The sequence below is a fragment of the Aptenodytes patagonicus genome, chromosome 13 (genome assembly GCF_965638725.1).
Source record: "Aptenodytes patagonicus chromosome 13, bAptPat1.pri.cur, whole genome shotgun sequence".
In the NCBI taxonomy this organism is placed as follows: domain Eukaryota; kingdom Metazoa; phylum Chordata; class Aves; order Sphenisciformes; family Spheniscidae; genus Aptenodytes; species Aptenodytes patagonicus.
In genome coordinates, this window is record NC_134961.1 from 12240034 (window position 1) to 12262275 (window position 22242).

Consider the following 22242-nt stretch of genomic DNA (forward strand, 5'->3'; position numbering starts at 1 on the left):
TGCCTGTAGATTTTATGGACTGGGAAGGCAAAATGTGGTCCTTTCCCTTTAAAATCAGTGATATGTAATATGCAATATGTAACACATTCATTTTTTTTTCCATGTACAAACAGCCACCATCTCAATTTAAATAGCTCTGTACTGATGTGAAACTGATGCCGGTGACAAGCATGCAGCCAGGTCTTTCTCTATGTACACAATAAATATCCCGTGGAAACTTCAGTTAGAGTGACTTTATTCGTCACTCTATCAAATCTCCCTCCACAGAGTACAGACATCAGGGCTGGGGCCTCTGCGTGTGAATGCGTCTCCTCCTAGTTGACGTTGTAGCCACATTTTTTAATGATGGTTATTCAAAGTACACTGTACTTCTGTGGTATAACTACATGGGCAAATCCCGTGTACCTATCACTACAGTGTTTAGAGTCTAAGGTACTTCTGAGATCTGTCACTGACTTCATGCAAATTCCATACATAAATAATGTTGAGGTTCATAGCAGCTACAGACATAAAGTTTGAAACTTCATTTGTAGCCTATCAGCAGGTTTACAATGCAAGGGTGTTCTCATTTCAACAGTGAAAACAATTCATTGCATTTTAAACACAGCAGACTGCTTTATTTCCCAACCCACCCTATCACAATTTAATATTAGGCCTTTGATGTAATTTACTGATAAAACATCATGTTGTAATATCATCTAGGAAGTTATGGCAGCATATCATTAAAAGGACTTGTCAGAGCACTATTCTATAATGATGGTACACTTAAGGTTAGCTGTGAATTAGTCACTGGTAGAAGCTAAATAGCCAAACCTTCCAGTCCTTTGTTCTACATGTTAGTCACAGTTACTCCCTATCTTCAAACACACCATCAACATCACCAAAAACCAAAGATACAAAGCCTAATCTCCTACCTGCCATCATCAGGATGTTACGATTCACCCATTTACGATTTCTGCAGTTGAACTTTTGTAGTAACTAGATGAGACTAATGGGATGAGCAACCTAATACCACATAATCCAAAAGGTACTTAAAAAGAAGATATATTTACTTAAACAAAACTCTTCCTGTACACAAAATGGGATGTATTACCACATACCACAGCCTCGTGTTTCTTGATTATGCACTGTTATCATCGCCAAATTACTGAAGCCGCTGTTCTGTGTGGGAGGTGTTAAAACCTTTTTTTAGAGACAGATAATGGGATCAACTAAAGGATGTCGATGGTTTCATTTTCAGTTGGTTTTCTTCAATATTTTTTATAACATTATTGGTGTGGAAGGAATATTGTCTAGCAGACTGAGCAAGTTGCCAGAGGAGTGTTAAAGGTCTTCAATGTAATGTGAATAAAGTCCCAAAGATTCACAATTTGCTTACTGCAAAACAGGGTATCACTGGGCATCAGGAACAGAGCTGATTACAGAACCCAGGTCTCTATTCCATGTCACTGTTTTAAGCAGAATGATTCGTTTCCGTATATATGAATGTTGAGACACACCCTGCTCTCCCTCCCCCGAAAGAAAAATCTCTCATGCTTTCATATATAACCTTTTCTTTCCCTGTCAGTGTTGTCTTTTTATATTTAACAAAGTGATTTGCTTCTCCACCTAATAGAGACAGATAGATTTTAACCTCCACTTTCAGTCATAAGTGTGTTTTCATATAACTGGAGGCATCTTTCTCAGTTCCAATACTACAGCATCCAAAATTATTTTATATAGCTCCCAAGGAAAATTGGCTAAAAAAACTGGGTTTAAAACAATCAGTAAAGGAAATTTGCTTATTTGAGTCAAATGTTTTCCCCTTAGTATCTATCTGTCACTCCAAAATGGGCTTAGAACAAAACTCTTTGATTTCTTCCCACAAATGCTTAAGCTTGCACATGGAGAAACGAACCTCTGGAAAATATAGCAGGGCATATTTTGAATTGCTGGTAGAAAATTCAGTTTATATTAATTTTAAAATGTGTTAAAGATCTAGCAGCTCTTGTTAATCCATTCTTTGTAAACCCATTAAGGAATTACATTCTTCTTGGGAAATATTTCGTATTTGCATTTGCATCTGCCACTACTGTCCTGGAAAATTTAGTACAAATTTCATTTCTGCTGACTCAGAAATACCTACTGTATTTTGATGGGCCTGACCTGGAAGGGCGCTACCTACTTTGGCTTCAAACAGGTGTACTTTGAAGAGGTTTGAACATTAAGATATGAAGACAGATCATAATTGTAAATGTATCTTATTCAATTAATTTAAATTTACTTTATTTACTTTATTAAATCAAATTCATTTCACTTTAGTCCACTGAACCATCCTATGGAATCAATGGAGTTAATCAAAAGAATGAATTTTTGTGAAAGAGCATTTAAATGCTCCCTCAAAAAGGCATAAGAAGTGCCAACATCAGTATAAATTTTTTCTCAGCAGGATTCCATCCTGGCTTACAAGATGAGTGTAAGTCATGAGTGGGCAAATTTCTTTCTCCACATATTACTCTCTGATGATCTTGCCAGCCAAAATGCCAATTCATGCCAATTTTGAAACTGGTTTTTATGCCACTGACAACTGTCTAATGCTGGACTAAAAGATACATCTGTGGCGATAGATCTGTATCTTAAAGCTTCCTATAGAACCTTTCACCAAAATTTTAAGAGAGAAATTATGTGTCTATTCTCTCCAAAAGTATAGGAGATTTAACTAAGTAATTTCCATTAACACAAAAGGAAATGCAAAATGATGACTACTGTGTAAAGAAGCTGTTGTAAAACTTTCATAGCTTCATTAGAAATTCCTTGCCACCCTCTCCTATTTATTTCTAGCAAACGCTAAACTGTGTGCTCTATTAAATTTTGCTCCAGATGCAGCAAAGCAGTACTGAGTATAGTGAGAAACCTTTTAACCAAATGAATGTCTACTGCAGTACTGCTCTAAATATACATTATATGTGTGTCAAGGAAAAAAAAAAGCAAAACAGAAAGAATATTCTCACACAGACCAAGTAAGACACAACAGATCAAACAACGAGGTTTCAATTCAGCCTTTCCTCATGCAATACTTCCATTAAGGCAGTAGTTGTGGAAGCTGCTCAGCAACTCTCAAAAACTTGTCCTATCTGAGACTACTCAAATAAGCAACTGTTACTGCTTAAGGCTTCATGTGTTTTTACACTGTAGGTGTAATATGACAAGAACAGCACTCCTGCAAAGGAATAGTTCAGCAACATTTCAGCCTAAGTGCACAGGTTTAGTAAAACTACCTACAAGTTATAGAACCAGTGCCTCTTTGAAAACAATCTACAGGCTGCAGTGAATGGTCCTGTAATTAGCCATGTTTAAATAAGTATCTATCTTGCTGGTGTAAACTCTGTTCACGCAAGCTTGCCAAAAAAAGCACTATCTGTTTCTGGACTTCTAGATCAGCAGGAATCTCTTCATCATAAATCATTTCAATAAAGGAAGGCAAACATTTGAGCAGAAGATATAGTATGATTTGCATGTCTCTCTAAAAAGTAATTCTAATACTAAATTTTAATAAATATTATACATCACCACTTGAATGCATCACCTGTTGAAAGAGAAAAATTGAATGAGTTTTCAGAGCTGTGTTTTGAGTCCTATCAAACAGGGTATTCCTGATCAACCTGCCTATTAATGTAATACTTTCCATTTCCATACCACTTTATACCTAACTTCATAAAAAATAATTAAGGAAAACCCTCATACAAGTACCAGTTCTCATTAACATTGAGCAAGCTGATGCTCAGAGAAGATTAAAGGACATTTTTTTACGTATGTAAGCACTCACCTCTCATTTTAAGTATTTTTAATAACCTGATCCTAAGTAACTGCTCCAAAATTAAACCAGAAATTATCTTAGACCACTTGCATTCCCCTTTAACAATCTTTCATTGGCTTCCACACTTAGTTCTAGTAAAAGCATAAGCAAAGACTTCAGGCTAAGGACCACTCTGTGTATGGGGGGAAAGCTCATCCCAATTTGAAAATAATTTGCAATACTGCCAAAAGGAATTTTTAAAAGAAGCCCTTGGATCTAGAGGCCAGATCCAGAAAGGGATAAATAAAACAGACTAAGTAAGCTGCTAACATACAGACAACTGGTGTTCTGATGCTTTCAACTAAAGTGCACACTTGGAAGAAAAACACAAGGATTCCAGATTTAAAGGAAGGCGCAGTTCACTGAAGGACTGTAAGGGAAGGAAGGATCTACCTTGTACTGAAATGTTGATGCTTTGCAATCTTACTTATTCTTCTTATATTAATGAATGTTGCCTTCCAGAGCACTGAAATTTCAACATGACCAATTAGGCAGAGAAGAATTGAGGTGAATCAAGACAAATTAATCAGGATCAGGAAGAATCTTGCCAATTGAGCAAGGCGCACAAACCAATACATCTAGCACATGTACACTGGAAAACATAATTTTTGATACTTTCATTTATTTTTAATAGTTATGAGTTCAAAGGACACAATTCAGAACAAGAATCATTTATCGAAGGTAGCAGTTGGACATAAATTTCTGCACTATTTGGTAATCAGAACGGAAAGAGGTATAAAATACCTCAATGAAAATTTGCTACAGAGAAAGCAATGAAAACCAATGAGCAAAGCTTATGCCGCAGACAAGGAACAACTCACTAAAACCACACTGCAGACGTATTTTAAAAAACCTTGGCACTATTAGGGACAGTGTCTTTTTTAAAAAGTTTACTTATTAATTTTAATTGGTTACTTACAAAAAACAAACAGACCTGAAATATGTAGCTTATTTTCCTTATCCTTGCAGTCTGAGAGTCTAAAGATCATCCAAGAATCAAAGACCTCCTATCTTCCACAATCCAACAATTAAACAATTAGTTTGATAAAACTAATCCAACAGAAACAGGTTTACAAAATTATTTAAACTTTTGGAGTGTTACAGGTGAAGTTGCTTTGCTAGGTCGATTACAAAATATAGACAGATAAAAAGATAGTGAAAATTTAAGCAAGGATCATACTTACTGCAACTGTTTTTTCATCTCCAATGCTAGCAACTCAATAAGCTCAACTCACTGTGAGGGATGTTCTTTTCCCCCCCTTGTTACAGCATCACAGGAGTATTGCATGTCCTTTAATTCAGCACTACATTGTTTTGGCCATATCCTACAAGGGAGTAGGGCTGCTTATGTGATTGATACTATTTATGTGTGCCAGTATATGCAGAAATATGTCTCATATTTTTACTGATGAACTCTAGGAAAATCCAGGGAATGATCCCATCTTGTATGAGCAGTAGCTACCCGAGCACAAAAGACGTTTTTCAAAACGCTCACCTCTTCGCTACTTTTCAAAGCTTTGACTAAACTGAAAAGGTCTAATTTCATTCAATAAATGTCAGTAGTTATAATTTTCCTCTCCAATCCAGGAAAGGAAAAATTCATCCAAATAAAAAATGCATTTATCTTTATAGAGAACTGTTGTTTTCTTTTGCTATCAAAGTAATGTAGAAACCAATAAATATACCTTAGTAGGATGTTTATGGTATATCAGACAACACAGAATCTAAATGACTTCTGAACAGTGCAAGGGGTTTGATGATAAATTGCTGGCTATTTATGAATGTTGTGAATCAACCTCTATATATACTGAGTAATTAGGAAGAAGTGGTGGCTGACAAGTTGCATTTTTTTCTTCATAATTTCCAAATGTAAATTATTTGAACATGAAGGAAATTCAATCTAAAGATCCAAAGCTAATCAAAATCCAAGGGCTGTAGGATGTTCAGCAAGAGGATCTCTTATTCAGATCTGTACACAATACCAAAAGGATGTGCTGTTTCAGTACTGTAAACTCCATGGGGTACAGTGACTATCATTGTAAATTGAGAAAAAACATCATAAGAGATTAAACTAGATGAGAAAACAGTTAGCAGCACCTTTGCCAAAATTTTAATTCCTCTGCAAGTGCATGCTACCAATGCTAAGTAATTTTGACCATCCGAATGTTTTTAGAACATGGCAGGTGACATACCTACTCCAAGACATTAGAAAATGTTAAAATCACATCTACTTGAAACTTCCTTTTAATGCAGAAGCAGACTAGGAATTTTAAAGATAAGGAAAAAAAAACCAACTCTATGTCATAATGTACCACATAAACATTAAACATAAAGCATTATTTCCTCTTGTGTTATGAGGATGTGCCATCAGCACATGGCTGGAAAGCTGCCTAACAAGCTGACAACTTCTGAATTAACCTTGTGTGAACACAGCTCGAGTTATCTATTTATAAAGTCATATCACAGGTGTTGCCTACAGTGGGATATTACAGTAAGCAGCAGTTAACAGAGCTATTCTCATTTTGATGCGACCCAGGTGCTCAGTTGTGCCTTATCAGTCTTTCTAGCTAGTGCTCTCAATTAGAAATTCAGAGAGCCTGGCATCTGGCACAGGAAGACAACAGAAATTAACATTACCATTTCCCAGGGGTCATGGATTAAACATGGCTTGCACCTGCTCTGTTTACTGCTGAGCTGGTAAAAGCAGGATTATCACTTTTATCCTTTCATTGGTTAAATTTTACAGCTTAACCATCCAACACAGTATGGACCACTTTTTAATTTGACCCAAATATAATCTTCATCCCACACAAACCTCTAGACACATTTATTTTCATCAAAGACATGTCTCAAAAATGCTGAATCACTGAATGTAGGTAACAGAAAATGTTATTTTTATCAAGCAAATTAACACAACTTGTATTACATTCCTACACATCTTAAATACTCCTGTCTTATATGAAAATGTTCCACTGCTCTTTGTGCATAAGCAGAAACATCAGCGTATCGTGTCTGATTTTTCCTCTGCCTAGTATTTGATTACAGCTGTTGGGAGATCAGAATCATTACAAGAGCTTTCCTCTTCACTGGTGGTGTTGCACAATTAGCTGGTCCCACCACTGGGAATGGGCTTGTACACACGTCCTTGCTGCAACATGCTTTGCTCCACTTGTGCTGGCAAACACAAGCCTGGCAACAATCTATTAGCATTCTCCATGCTGATCTAGATTCCCTGCCCGGGCAGACCCATTGGAGAGGAAATACCCATGCTGAGGATTCCTGGTCTCATCTATTGGGAGCCTCATCCTGTAGAGGAGGTGCTAATAGGAGAGAAAGTGGAGAAGGAAGGTCTCTAGAACATCAAGATGATCACTGAAAGGCAGGAGATCCTGCCTGTGCCCCACCATCACCTGCCAATGACTCCCACAGAGATCTGAACAGCACCAGTTAAATCTTGGACACAGGCTAACCTTCTCCCTAGGCTCTGGTGCTGCGGCACTTATGCAGGTGGCTCAATTAATGTACACAGTTCTCCTTATAGTTAGAGTAAACTCTGAGTGAGAAACACACAGGAGCTCTGCCATGGATTGGTTTAGTGTCCAAAGAGCTTGCCAGTGGATATTGCTTCCCCTATGTGCTCTAACTGCTTTTCTGCTCTGTCATTCCTGTCCTTGTCTGAAATACAGTTTTGTCCACCACTGAGAAATTAAGTACATCTCCAGATGGCTCTGAATATTTGCTTCCTTTAAGCAGAGTTTTGTACTGCTGTATAGAATTGCAAGACATTACAGAATATCAGAGAAAGTGTGCTTAGTGCTGTACAATGAAAACACAATGTTCAGCCCACTGGTTAAAAAGGCTAAAAACTAAGTAAGGCATAGATATGAAGGTCACCATTTGGAACACGGGAGGTACATAATAACTGATGGATTTGCTGACCCTGTGTTGAAGGAATCTTGCATTTAATGATTTATAGCTATATATAGATCATTCACATAGCGAAAGAATATTCATTACATTCAGAGGACCAATAAATTAGTTGCTGTACACTGCAAATGTATGGACAACAAAAACTGAAACAGTTTTTTATTTTACTGCTACTGCATAACAGGCAATTAGCATATGCACTTGTGATAATTACAAATTAAAATATGCAATTGGTCATGCATTTTGTGTATGTAATTTTGAGTCCCATTCATCATCTGGCCCAGGAAATACTGGGAACAGCTATCATTTATAGTCATGTTTATTTACACCACTCTGGAAAAGAAAGAGACTCTTGCACTGGGTCTGATTGTTTTCTGCATGATCAGTGTATAGCCATCTTAGCATAAATGAGACATAGTCAAACGGATTTGAAGTAGAACAGGCATTCATGTGTTCTGCCTACTGCATTATTATTGATACGCTTTTGCTTTTTGCTTCATGTTACTACATTTGGCAAAAGAACTCAGGCTCCTGCCCAATCTTAAAAAAAAGAATTATTGAGGAAGGACGGAAAAGGAATTCCACAGATAGATTTGCACATGATAGACATACACAAGAATGCATATAAAATCCCAAAGAAACAATGGCTACATTAGTGCTACAAGTTCCGTAAGCCTTTAAGCTGCCAGCAGAATCTCTCTTTGATTCTGCACTTTTTTTAACTGCCACAGACTTCAACAGCAGTTCCGGCCATTCACAGAATGAAGGGTCAGCCTCTAAGAGACTGATAAGATCTTGTAGAGATTACTAGAAAGGAAGAAATACACCTACTTAGGGCTAAATCTTCTGAAAAAGGACATGCTAGGAAGAAAACAGTGTCTTTCAAAATGGAACTACAAGAAGCAGAAATTGGGGATCTGCCTTGTGTTGTGACTATGTTTAGAAGCACAGTATGACCTTATTTATACAAGGGCCTCAACTCAAATTAGTTGAGGAAACCCCCATTCCCAAAACTAGGAAAAGATGTAACTTGCATTCACTTAAGACTCCTTTCAGACTTGCTCATCATTCCTTATCTAATTTTGTAGATGCTGAAAAATGAATTCCTAACTGAGAAATTAAAGATGAAGCACACTAAGAGTGAAATAAACGCAATATGGGAATGAGATGAGAACCTAAGGAAAATTTCATATCGCATTTCACGAAAGGGAGCTTCTGTCAGAAGGATGATCATGACTGCATTAACAAGCCCCCTAGTTATTCCCAGCAACATGACTTTCAACAGCATTTGATACATATAACGACAACTTTGCAGTATTAAATCTTAATCTGTTGTGAGCAGAATTCTTCCTTGAGTTTTCTCTCCACTGACTCTGATGCAATTAATTCCCCTGACAATGCTGCTTATAAAACCAGATAAGCCAAGTTAAAGCAGTTAATAAGAAATATACATGGACCACACTTTTTTTCCCCTGCCTGCAATATCCTGTGCATATCTTTATGTAGAAACAATGTCTTTTCTTGAAAATATTATATAGTTCGTGTGACAAGAGGCTGGAATTCTTGGTTTTACATACATATACATTAATGACCTTAAGAAGAAAATTGCTGCAAGTCAGAACTTTATGTAGCTTTCAGAAATGAGAACTGGATCTAGGTCAAAACTGAAGCTTTAAATAAATCCTACAGACTTTGGGGAAATTGAGGTCTAGACTGCGCAGCTTTGGTTTTGTAAACAGGAAAGATTATTCTGTATTTTCACTGGCATGTAATTCACATTACAATACAGTTTTGAAGAAACAAATATATGATCACTTATAAAACATTTTTCCTAACTGCTAATGAATCTACGGTGAAACAAAATAACAGGCTAGGATGTTGCTCAACCCTCAAGCAAACATCCCCTGGAAACTCACATTATGTATCTTCAGATGATAGAACAACATGTGAGATACTGAATAAGGCTTCTCTATCCCACAAGTCAGTTGAGTCTTTGCACTTTGATTCTGCAGTCAGAACTTCAACTATATGGGTCCCAATGTTGACTCGTGCATCTTACAGGATCACAATCCTGATTTGGTAATACTGCCCGAAAGAGTTAAAATCAGAATGAAGGTTCCCATTGCAAAGTTTTTTGTCAAAAACATCATGTGAATATAATGCTTTGGAAAGACCTGGATTGATGCTATACACTATAAATAGCTGAACCGGTAACTGCTTTGACTGTGAAGGCACCGAAACTACTTGTTTCTCCAAAACATTCAGTCATCCCTAATTGGACCTGGGACATATATTGGGAGTTAGATATTATTAAAATACAAATAGTATTAATGATAGTACCATTAATACTATCATATACTTGCACTGGTATCTAAGAAACATGATACATAGCATGTAGTTGTGCCCATAGAATAATATATGTTTCAGGTTCGGTTTGTCATCTCTATTAAGCTATCACACATACTGCTGCTTGTACAAAACTCCACCTGAGTTGGAGCTGAAAGACGATGTTCAGAAACAGAGCACACATCTGCCCAATTTTCTTCATCAGCATCTAATTATGGTAGTATTTGCAGTGACATACTGCCTAAGAGCTGAAGTCATGGACAAAATCATATCTACCCAATGGAGCTTACAACCCAAGTAGCACTATACAGACTGCATGGAATTACTCATATGAATGAGACAAGCTGGATCTGCTGACCAACCTTAGGGAAGACTCATGTTCACTCTCCATCCTAAAATTGTAGGCAGAAGATCAAGTGTTTATTTCAGCTGTCATTTCCCTCCTGTAATTCTTCCCCCATGTGAAACAATCCTCCTGCCTCACCCACCTATCAGTGGAGGCATGCAAAAAGAAATGGCAACAGACAGCATCTCAGCTTCTGCTCCAAACTCTTGCATGCAAATCTTTTGACTTCAATGGAGCTGCAACATGCAAAAGATGTTTCGGTTTCTAATGAAGTTAGGCAGAAGGCAAAACAAGGACTTGACTTGTGCTGCAAATCTGTTAGCAGTCAAGCCACTCCTGAGGATAAGGAAGGATGCTGGCTTTGTCCTATTCTAGATGGATTCCATCACTTCCTCAAGTTAACCATTTCATATCTACATCACCTCCAATCTCATACACTGGAAGTATAAATTCCCCTTTGCCTGTCCTTTCCAGCCAGAAGCAAGCTTAGGATGACACCATGCAATGTAATAAATACTAGTACTATCAAGTTAGCTCCATGTTCAGCTCACCTCAAATCATTCTATGCCCTTGCGCCTGTGTTCTGTTGTCTTCATTCTAGATGTTTCACTCTTAGAGCCTCATGCAGACTGGGCAAGGCACCTCATCTGGTGCCTTGCCAAGAAGACAAGAAACTTCAGATAGTTTCCTGCCATTCAGCTAGCGGGAGGAAGGCATATAAAATTTGTTACCAGCAGGCCAAAAGTTCTTTGCAAACCATTCTATCATTTTAGAAACACTATTGCACTGCTGGTACGTCTTTAAGCCATGTTGTCCCTTTGCATTAGTCAGTCCCCAAACTCCTCAAAAGACATGACTGACCAAACATCTATTCAAAAAATATTCTGAACATCAAGCAGAGCCCACAGAAATGCCAGTGGAACATTCCAGTACTAAACTTGCTGTTCCTACCCTTTCTATTGAGAAATGACCTCCTAATATGCTCCGAGAACTACTAATTAAGACCTACTAAAACCTTTTGCAGATACAATACGCCAAGTAAGTGCCAATCCTTTCTGTAAGTAACATACTACAATGGAAAGGTATGAGAACAGCAGTAGTGAAACATAGTCAAAAAGTGTTATCAGATAACAGGCAGGAGAATCATTGTATCTGAATTAATAACATTGCAGTTAAAGAAGGCTGTTCTTGCTACATGGAGAAATGCAGAAGTCCTGACCAGAGCTGCTAAACTGTAAACACTGTGAAACTGCTGGGATGCTGTTGCCGGCACTTACCTTTGAAGAGGAACTGAGCTATTTTTAATCTGATGGAATGGTTTGAAGATGAGTCAGATACAAAATTATTACTCTTTCTCCAATTCACTGAACCTTTTGCTGCTCTTCCCCTTTCTAATTTAATTTTGCAACTCTGAAAAATTAAGCATGATGCATTGCAGCCAGTAGTAACGGATGAAAGGGAAAGCATTACTTGAACTACACAGTAGAAGTCTCATCCTGATTCAGGAGACAAGAATATCTCTTTCCACTCACTGTCATGCTTTCCCTTCAGGCTCCAGCTACAATGCATGCTGCCCTTAGCTATTATCTAACATAGAAATGCACAATATTTACTTTCTGAAAACAGTTGCTCCTGACCCCATGATGGCAATTCTTCATTGTGCAAACATTTGAAAAATGCTTTGCATCATCCAGCTCTGTCTGGAGGCACTCCCAACAACAGCAGCTGGGTGTGTGCAGCCACAAGTGACTGGGGTGAAAAGAACTTCAGCAACGTCATTTCTCAACAAGTCCTTTATTTTTTGTTTGATGTTGCCTTCACTGCCAAGAAGCAAATCTCTGGTGGATTCAGGGGATCAGGTATGTGGGAGCACATTTCTCCCCTGTCCCCTGGCCCTGCTGAAATTGATAATCTCAGTGAATGCCTTCATGATGTGGCTAAAATAATTTCTCTGCAGAAGTAAAGAACAAATAAGACACGGAGATGGCTCGTTAGCTCAAATAGATCTCTCCGCAGGAAATGCCTTGACTACTCTCATTGGCTCTGGGTGCCAGAAAAATACTGAAAAAATGACATCAACAGGGGGACAAATCAATAAGCATGAAAAACAGTGCTTCTGTTTCATATTAATACTTCTCTCTGATAACCCTGAGTGGGTAGTCAGGGCCTGAGGACCTATGGAGTCAGGGTGTTCAGACAGGCAGCTAAATTATCAAATGTCTATTTCAGACCATCTTTGACTGTGAAAAGTATTCAGTTACCAGCCGACCACTGGCAGTACACAGCTTCTCTTCTGCATGCCTCAGACAGGACGTGCCCTGTCTCTTCAGAAAATTGTCTTGCATAGACAGAATGGCAATGCCAAAGGCAGTGTTAGAAATCAGAAGCTCCGAGGTCTATCTACAACTCTGCTGGTGCATGGAGATGCCTTCTGCACTTCAGCTGGGGACAGAATATTCCCACTAATGCACTATGTAGGGAGCTTCTTAGGAAAGACAGAAATGAGAGCAGAGAAGGAAGGGTATCACTGAATGTTAAAGAAATGGCTGAGTGTAAAGAAATCTCCTGTGATCACACAGATGAAATAGATTCTGTTTGGGTGGAAATTACTGGGACAACAGATGACACAAACTGCCCCAGAAGGATAGTGCTGAGGCTCTTTTACAGCCTCCTTCCTTTATTCAAACTTGAATATAAGTTATAAGGGATGTAAAATTGCAGGAAAATAATTCCTTGTTTATGGAAGAATTTAACTTCCCAGACATAATGCAGAAAATAAATGCCACCAATGATGGTGGAGCTCCATCAAAGACATAGGGATGGTAAAAGATGGATTTCTTTAATAATCAATTAACTAACTAGAGATGGTGTTACTTCAGAGTGAGCAAAGAGGACCTTTGCTTTGATTTACATAAGGCTGATGACAGATGGGAATGATATATAAAGGAAACATCAGTAGGATAACAGAAATTACAGTATCTTAGGAGAAACAAACTGTATTTCTTAATGCAACAAACATTGAGGGGTACATACAATCTCTTCCCTAGCATATTGGGATAACTGGTATATGAAATTACAAGCAAAAGCAGCCAGTGTTTAATGAATTTGAATGAAAGTTTGCCTAGGACTTCAGTATAGCAAATATAATGTTTATACTCTGAAAAGTTTTTTTAGAAAGTATATATATTCTAAAATGTATTTTTTAAATTCAGTATAATGCTAAGTCTTACAACAGATTTTGAAAGAAAGAACAATTAATTGTAGGGAGGCAAAGAGAATGTGAGAAAAAATACATGGTTTACCAAAGTATAGGATGTCAAACTGAGCTAGTATATTTTGAGTAGGATAATTGTCTTTTTAGAACCAAATAATGCAGTGAACTCAGCCTGTTGAAGTTGAAACAGATCATTTGATACAGTGCTCCATAGGAAATCATTACTGAACGTGGAGATGATACAAAAGCAATGTGAACAAGGAGCAACAGGTTGTAATAAAAAAGGAGTTATAAGAATGGAGCAAATTACCCGACGGTGTTCCTCAGGGATTGGTCTTTGGAGCAATACCATTTAACGTATACTTCCATGAACTAGGAATAATGATCAGGCCCAGCCTCAAAAAGTTTGCATGTGATACAAAGCTGGAAGGGATTGCCAATACTGAGGAGGACCAGATCATCACACTGGAATTAGATTACCTTCTTGCCTGCAGTGATAGAAATTTAATAATGTGAACTGCAAAGTCATGTTCTTGGGATTCATCAGCTGGAAGCAACAGAGAAGGAAAAAGATCCGAGTGTTCTGATAGACTGTCAGTGTGCCAGAGCTGCCAGTACGACACAGCTGTGGAAACAGATAATGTAATGTTCAGATGGGTTAGGTGAGATTTTTAGTAGAGAAGGAAATATTGGGACTTTTAAACAAGACACTGGTAAGATTTTGTGTGAAATATTTATACAAATCCAGTCAACAGTGTTGAAAAAGATTAGCTTAAACTAAAATCAGTGCAGGCTGGCTATTAGAACGATTACAGAAATATCAGTCTTAGGGAGAGATAGAAAGAGCATGGTTTGTTCAGTATGACAGTGGAGAAACAATATGCAAGTCCTTTATAAATAGATTTTGAGATAAATAGCATGGAAAAAGAACTAAGTTAAAGGTTAACATCACTGTGAGATCAAATTTTTATAATCTGATCAGCAGTATGTTTAGACTGAAAGCTAAAGAAAACATTTCTAACTATTCAAGGAGATCACACATTGGCATGATCTTTCAAAGACAGTAGTAAGGGCAAGGAACCTAAATAGTCTTAAGATGGAACTTGATATACCCATGGAAGAGTTGTATAACTAAGTAAGATAATCAGTCTGTGGTCAATAAATGTTTTGGATACACCTAAAGAGGTTTGAAACAAGACTAGATCTCTCTTGCTCTGTATTTATTGTGTATGGATCCCATGCTTCACAGAGCTTTTTGATTGCCAAAAGGTTCCACCAACAGGGAACCAGTGGGTTCCTCCCAACACCTCCCCGTTGCTGCACAAGTGAGCTTCTGAGTTTTTTTCACATTTCTCTGAAACACTAGAGTTTTGCCAATTGTTGAGTTTCACCTCTGAAAGAAGACATCTGCCTGGGCAGTGCATGTTGCATTGGGTGAGACATAGCTAAATGATCTACTTCTCATCCTGGACAGCTGTGATTTGTATTTGGCCATACTGATGTGTGGAAAGACACACATGATGGGACCTCACTGGACCAGCTCCTCCTCTCCAGTCCCCTTCTGCTGCACTGGCTCCAGTGCAGTAGCACATCACCTAATAGTGCAGTCTGGTTCTCCCTTTTTAAACGTAATACACTCTCTTCCATTGCCTAAACTAATTATTGGTTGACATTTTATCCTTTACAACCTTACGGCTGAATTTTCATTCCTTAAGTGCTTGCTTTTTCTATTCTTACTTATCTTGGTATACATCAGAAGTAACTCTCCTGTAGGCCCCCCCTTGGTAATTGAAATTGGACATGGGTTATTACAGAGGACTTGGGAAACTTGAATTACTTATTATATTCTTTTCAAATACCCTTTGCCTCCTAAGAATTCTATGCAGCATCAGCTGTTCAGTCTACATTCTCTGCTTTATTGATTCTTCTCTCTTTTATTAAAGTATGGTATGTGACAAAGAACTTTTGCTGTGACGCTATATAAGTTCAAGGACGCCACTTCCGTATCTGCCAACGGTGATTCTCTGAACTACTGCAGGATGGCTGAATGTCTTTGTATTATTCTCTTCTCTACAGCTAACATCTTCACCACCTTATTTTACAAGGAAAGAAAGCCAGAATAGTTACATAACATGTTCGCAACAGGAAGCGAAGTAATTGCCAATGTTGTGTTTATTTTATTTGTTTCCATGTCAAACTGAAAAACAGCTCATATCCCACTGTGAACTACCTGGCCAAATATAATCCTTTCTTGTATGTCTGAGAAATACCTGCGACATCTCAAACATTTGTGGGAGTAATATTAATAACAGTAACAACAACAACACATTTACCATGGTTTGAACTCACTCTGTTATGTTCCTTTTAAGCTCTTTCCCAATGGTATCATAATCTGTCTCTAGAGCTCTCACATAGCCCACTCAGGTTGTCCATCACATGAAATCTTTTCTTATTTTTCTGGATTTTTGAACATGTGAAATTGGTATGAGTAACTCTGATTTAATCACAAAATCCTCTGTAACTTGTAGCCTGTCAGGATAAGCTGGTTTATTCTCTTAGAATAAGCGTAATTCCAATAGGCTCTGACTGTGCACTTAGACACTCCTGTGTCCCAATGGATATAGCACGGCAGGATATTTCAAATCCCAAAGGACTGCTTTGTTTGAAATTGGGTCCTTTATTCATTTGAGGATCCAGTTTCTGAGGTTTCTACATAATAGAAGGCATCTACATAAGGTTTAGCATGGGTGGATATGATTCAGGTAGCAATGCCAATGGGAGCTATTCATAGCTTGATGAGAGAATCAAGACTATAGTGGAAAATCTGGAGAACTGAACCTCCACTGTGGAGAAATGCACTAGGAAAGATGGCAGCGGGATCAAGACTCACGTACAAGATACCCTGGCAGGATGAAAGGGGTTTGGGTCATCTCAGAGCAGCTCTATTCTCACCTGCGGGAACCAGAGGAGTCACAAACAGGGGACACAAAACAACAGGGCAGCTGGAGGGGGCAGCACTGGAAACTTCCTTGACTTGGCTGCTGACATTTTGCCTCTCGATTTTTGCACTGCAGGGCAGGATTTAGTGACCTATCAATAAATCCTCATATTCATCCTCCCAGCTAACTCAGCAGTGTAAGAGAGGTAGTCTTTTTCATAAAATATGATTACAAGTGTTTTTACAGGCTTGATTTTTTTACATACTTATGGCCTCAGCTTGTCTGTGTAGCTTGCACGCACATTGTAGAACCCAACAGCATGCCGACAGGACATTACATTCTGTGGGAACACAGTTAACTCACAACCTGATCCTGCAGCCTCCTGGCACTGAAGAACCAGTCATCATCCCTTCCCCAGCAACCCCAAGGACCTTGTCCGCAGCCGAGTAGCCACAAGGTGGTGCTCATTAATCTCTCTGCATGCACGGAGCCTGGACATTTCAAATGGCGAGATGCTGAGCTGGGCTAGGGATCGTCTAGTGGCTGGGAGCCAAGCTGGGTGAGTACTTCACACACTTAGTCCTTGAACAAGTGTTTTCTACATCAATGTTTGCAAATCCTCCACCTCTAAAAGCTTTACATTTTAAGAAGTCTTATGAAGTGTAACAAACATATTAAGGTAACATATGAAGGGAGCCAAGAGACAGCCTAACATACTGATGTCAATCCTACCAGAGCTTGTAACTTAGTGTTTGCAGGCTTACCACACTTGTACTATTCTTCCTGCCAAGCTCAGACAATGGAAGCAAAAAGGAGAAAGGCAAGATAGCCTAATATGTGTAGTACAAGACAAGATCTTGTTCACATTTTCACTCTTGTTATTTTCCTGTCTCTTGGTCATTCCCTTCTCCCTGCCTATTTATTTCTCGTCAGTCTCCATTCTCTGCTTCTACTGTATCCCCCGTCATGTTTCTGTCCCCCCACCATGCTTCTGCTCCCCATCGCCTTTCCGCCACCTCCATCGCCATTTCCACCGCCCACATCGCCCTTCCACCCCCCCATCGCATTTCCTGCCCCACCCTGTCGCCTTTCCCAGCTGCTGCTGTCTTCTTTCCAGGCCCACCATCATCTTTCTGCCCCCCACCGTTGTCTTCCTGCCCCCCACCATTGTGTCTCTGCCCCCACTGTTGTGTTTCTGTCCCCCACCGTGTCCCTGCCCCCACCGTCGTGTTTCTGCCCCCCACCATCGTGTCTCTGCCCCCACCATCATGTCTCTGCCCCCACCGTCGTGTTTCTGCCCCCACCATGATGTCTCTGCCCCCCCCCCCCCGAAAACATAAAGGAAGAGGAGTCAGCAAGCCAACCCCTGACTGACATGTACAAAGCTTTGATCTCCCCATCTTTGCCACCAAGGCTGCAGCAGAGCCATACTGCAGAGTGCAATTCAGAGATGGATCACCGCCTTTCACTGTAGTCTGAGAATCAGCTTCTGTTTGAAGAACTTATATTTACATAAATATCACAGTGCAGGAAAGACAACTAGACCCCACTGATCACAATTAAAAGCTCTCCCTAAACAGTTCTTGATTATGATCACACCCCGTTACTTATATTTCTCCTCTAATAGCAGGTCAGACCTGCTTTTACATGCTTTATTCATATAATCATGTCAACATGCATCACATGCAACATGTGCTACCTGTGTTGATACTAGCTGGACAAGATTAGGTATCTGTATTTATTTATATTGTACTTCATCTCAGAACAGGTGGTCTCCCTGATTTCTTGGCATCACCAGCATGTGTGAGGCCCATTCTTGCATGCATTGACATCTATGGCTCCTATAGTTGTATGACTTATCCCTGGGTAATGCCAACTAAATCAAAATTATGTTTATGCATAAGAACTGCTTTATTTTTCAGACATCCAGCTTTAGTGCAGGCAGCTCAAAAATGCTTTCCCTTCTTCTCTCCTTAATACCTTGTCAGAATTTGATTAGTGCATTATCCCTTCTATTCTTCCAGGACCAGCCTTTAAGCAGCAGAATTCACTCATCTTTTCCATCCTATTCTTATGACATTTCCTCTTAGGCAAATCCTGCCCGCTCCATGATCACAGAGGACTCCAAAAATAATCTAATCTGCAAGGACTGACTGCCAAGTGGGTGTAGAATTTTATGAGTCCACACACAGCGGCCACATCCTTTGCAAAGACTAGTTCCATGGTTGTTGACTGTTACATACCTAGAAAGTGTAACAGAGTGCAAGGTGCATGTTTGGGATAAATAAAAATCTGCTGCCATTGCTCTGTATCACCCTCCAGGAGCATCACAGCAACATCAGAGACATTAAAAAGCCTCCGTTGGCACTGTGCCCATTGGCCCTGGTGAGACAGCTTTGAGCCACTGCTGAATGCCTCAACTAAGCTAGAGGAGACAGTATTTATCCTTCCACTTTGGTTTTAGTTAGACAATCAATTTGCCCAGCTTGATCCCTCTACTGCCCCAGCAATGATTATCCAACATACAGCATTCCTTTGACCATTGTAAGAGCAGAATACTCCACAGTTGACTGCTCCAACAGCATAGTTTAAGTTATACCTCATCCAAAAGCAAACTACTGTGCATCTGCTACAAAAAGCTGGAAGACCTCAATTCCCACCCCGCTGCTTCAGTCACTTGGGACAAGTCCTGAATCTTTAAATGCCATTCAGAGATCACAGAGATGCATTACCATATCCATGATGATTTACCATTTGTTCAGTTGCCCCTTTGTCAATCAAAACAATCAAAGTGATTAATAAATCCCAGCAGTTTCAGAGAGGCTTGCTGTAGTTTCAATGGACAGCAGTATCTATCACAGTAGAGAAAGATGTGCTCGCTTTCCCATTGCTAGTTTCAGCTTTGGGAGGTCTATAAACCAGCCATAAACAGCTACTTTTAATTACAATTAGGCTCCAGATCTTCACCTACCAAAGTAAGATAAATCTGCAATGTGGTTATATGTGTGTACCTTATTTAAAGCAGACACACTGAGAAAAACGTAAGTGCAGAATTGCTGATTGACTGATTGAGTAACAGTCCAAATCTGCATGATCTTTACCCATATTTTTACAGTGGCTTAGTCTGTAACATTACTTAAAACATTCCCTACTCCTGAGACTAATCTGACTTATTTACATATTTATTCTTGCACTGCTCCAAATCCCAGTACAAAAGCTACCTCCCAGAGAATGTGGATTTTGAAAACAAACAAACAAACAAACAAACAAAACCAGATCCAAATAGGAGCTTCATTCTAGAATTGAACCTTTCCCTCTTTCTTTCACACAAATACTGTTATGCTATGCTTCATAAAAGTAGCTGCTGGGCAGCTGCCTAAAAATAGAAAGCTTCAAATTTTTTACTTTAAAATAAAGGCAAAACAGAGAAATTATTCTCTGATAACTCTCTATCTGATGCTGGAGGGTTGTTTTAAAAGTAAGTTATTTATTTTAAAATGTAGTTTCCTTTTAACACCAAAGGCTTTTTTTATACATGAGGGATTCCTGGTACATAGTTGGTAGAAAGTCACATGTTAGGTTTTCAGGGTGAACGATGATTAAAGAACAAAATCATTACCATAAGCATTAACTTTTATGATAATTGTTGAGCCTGTAACGACTAATGTATCTGATTACCAGTGGAAAAGCAATGACTGGCCCTTTCCTTAAAAAGGAAGCACCTTGCCCCATCTTCTGGACAAAAAGTGGCTGAACAGGATGGCGAGTTTTGCAGCCAGGCCACTCCAAGCAATCATACTCTAAAGTACCACTGATGAGGAGCTTAGTGAACTGGGTTTGTGACAAGACATAGCAGACTTCAGATCTAACCCTGGCTCTAACCCTGGCTCCAATATGGATTTGCAAAGTATGGTATTGTGCTGTAATACCGCACAATAACCACTTTTGCCACAGCCTTGACCACAGCTCCTCTTTGGTCACCACTTATGCGGGTCACATTAGTACACAGAAGTTAGTGAAAATGGAGGGTTAATGTAGCCCAGTGTCAGCATGTCACTTCTTAGCTTCAGTAAGCTAGGGATCTTGTGTCTGCACTGAAGAATGATTCATTTTAAAAGAATGTAGGTATCAAAATGCAGGCAGTTCTCCAACTACATACAAGTTGGACTATCTGTTTCTTGCTGATACAAATTTTCACACACTAGGGGGGAAAAGTGCTGGTTTCATGCATCACTTTGCACTGGATTGTGTCCAGTTGCTTTACTTATCATTATGCAACTTAACCCAGGGCAATTCAACACCCAAAGACAAAATTAGAAATACATAAATATATTTACACTGTTTCTTTGCTCTCCATAACAATATTTGTTTCACTCCCCAACCCAAGATGAACTGTACAGCACAAAATGAAGTATAGAAAAAAATACCAATAATTTTATTTTTCTGAATTATTTTCCTATTTGTTATTGTCTTGCATATCAGATCAGATGGGACTATTTCAGTTTAAAATAAAACACCTATCATCTTGATAACTGGGAAAATTCATACATGGACGAAATCCATCATAAGTCAGCCCTAATTCAGGCAAAAGTTCAACTGACTTCCAGTAGAAGCTTTGTCAATATAGGGATAAGCAAGGCCTCAGGACTAATGTAAGCCAAATTCTGGTTTTACCAGAATGAAGAACTTTTACAGAAAAACTAAAAATAAAAGGATTGGCCTGTACTTAAGTACAATTTTTCAACTCCAGAATTAATGATAACTAGCACGTTCATACAACACCTTTTTAAGTCATTAAAGAGATTAGCCATGTTTTACTTACAGGGAAACAGAATCTTAAATAACATATAGGAAGAACTTTGTGATACACTTACACTGAGTAGGATCTGATTCCTAGATTCACCTCTCTTGTAATGAAGCACTTTGTAGCACAAGAACCTATTCATAGAATCATAGAATCATTTAGGTTGAAAAAGTCCTTTAAGATCATCAAGTCCAGCCATTAACCTAGCACTGCCAAATCCACCACTAAACCACGTCCCTAAGCACCACATCTACACGCCTTGTAAATACCTCCAGGGATGGTGACTCAACCACTTCCCTGGGCAGCCTATTCCAATCCTTGACAACCCTGTCGGTGAAGGAAATTTTCCTAATATCCAATTTAAACCTCCCCTGGCGCAACTTGACGCCATTTCCTCTTGTCCTATCGCTTGTTACTTGGGAGAAGAGACCGACACCCACCTCTCTACAACCTCCTTGCAGGTAGTTGTAGGGCATGATAAGGTCTCCCCGAGCCTCCTTTTCTCCAGGCTAAACAACCCCAGTTCCCTCAGCCGCTCCTCATAAGACTTGTGCTCCAGACCCCTCACCAGCTTTATTGCCTTTCTTTGGACACGCTCCAGCACCTCAATGTCCTTCTTGTAGTGAGGGGCCCAAAACTGAACACAGTATTCGAGGTGCGACCTCACCAGTGCCGAGTACAAGGGGACAATCACTTCCCTACTCCTGCTGGCCACACTATTTCTGATACAGCCCAGGATGCTACTGGCCTTCTTGGCTACCTGGGCACACTGCTGGCTCATAGTCAGCCAGCTGTCAACCAGCACCCCCAGGTCCTTTTCCAACAGGCAGC